Genomic DNA, 1461 nt, shown 5'->3' on the forward strand with positions numbered 1-1461 from the left:
AATTGGTGCATTTGACCAAATTCCAGTGTTCCTTTCAAATGAACCACTGACTGGCTCTATCTATTCCAGACAGATAAAATGCAAAGATTTGCTGTCACTGCAAATTAATGCTCATCATAAAAAAAACTACACCAGTGAATATTCTGAAAGGTTTGAGGAATAATGAGAAGGATCTGCATGTTACCAGAAAATTACCAGAAAAACCCCAGGGGTCTAAGACAGAAATCTTAAGCATGTGTTCGCTCAGACATATCACCTAACACCAATGTTTTTTTTAAAAAGGAAGCTACAGACAGAGAACTTTACTCGTTCTCTCTTTTTCCTGTCTTTTTCAGCTGTCCTCRTCTTGCACCCAAATGTAGTTCTCTGCAGTTTATGACCCGACCTCTGCATGCTCCTCCATCCTTTAAACCACTTCAGCACATTTCTAAACCGTTTTGCATCTGGAGTTTATCACTCATGAGATGCCCTTTCAAGAAAAAAGAAGGAAAAAAAGGGACCTCCATTAATTGTGTTCATAAAGAATAATGAAGTGGAGAGTAATTGGTTTGTCACACTAAGTATCCCTGTAGACAACAAAATCTGGATGTTTTCTGAAGACCAACTCATTCCAAGAGAAGTGTTGTTTATCTRTAAAATGTTTATCAATTTTCAGTAAAAAATCTCAATTATAGCAATGATCTTTTTTACTTTTTTGTTAGTGTATAGAAACCACTTATACAAAGTGCATAAACACTAAAGCTACTACTTCTTTTAAAAATAACTTTCTCTGAACATTGTATGCCGCAGGGACTGGATCTCTGCTAAATGTTTATTTTGTGCTAGAACCTAGATCGGTGGGTATTCTGGGTTGTGGGGTAGAGGGTTTTGTGGGGGGGGACAGCTTGCGTTTACTATGATTTGTGCTCAATACTATCTCATTAATATAAGGAAGTTTTTTTTTCTTCTCTTCATCTCTGTTAATAATTCTTTTTCATTTTCCGAATGACAAATAYTGTATGTCAAGTTGCTAAAACTTCAATAAAAAAAGTTGGAAAAATAACTTTTTCTGCTTCAGCTGAGTGTTAATAAAAATGTTGGTGTGAAACCTTAACTGTGCTTAATGAGAGATTAAGTTAGAGCTAAAGAAAGTTAAACAATCTGGTCTCATTCTTTAAAACTCCTAAAAATAACATTTACAATCAATGATTTCACTTTAGTTTCCTCAACAGGGGAAGAGAAGGTGTATGTTTACTTTTCCACATTGTCACATTATAACTGCAAACTTTCAAGTATTTGACTGGGATATTATTTGATAGACAGATGGTTTACAACCTATGGCTCTGGGGCCACATGTGGCTCTTTGGTCCCTCTGCAACAGCTCATTGAAGCTTTGACCCAAACTAACAAGAAATGGATTGTTGTTGTTGTCGTTGTTGTTGTTGTTGTTGTTGTTGTTGTTGTTGTTGTTGTTGTTGTTGT

The sequence above is a fragment of the Austrofundulus limnaeus genome, unplaced genomic scaffold (genome assembly GCF_001266775.1).
Source record: "Austrofundulus limnaeus strain Quisiro unplaced genomic scaffold, Austrofundulus_limnaeus-1.0 Scaffold2, whole genome shotgun sequence".
Lineage (NCBI taxonomy): Eukaryota > Metazoa > Chordata > Actinopteri > Cyprinodontiformes > Rivulidae > Austrofundulus > Austrofundulus limnaeus.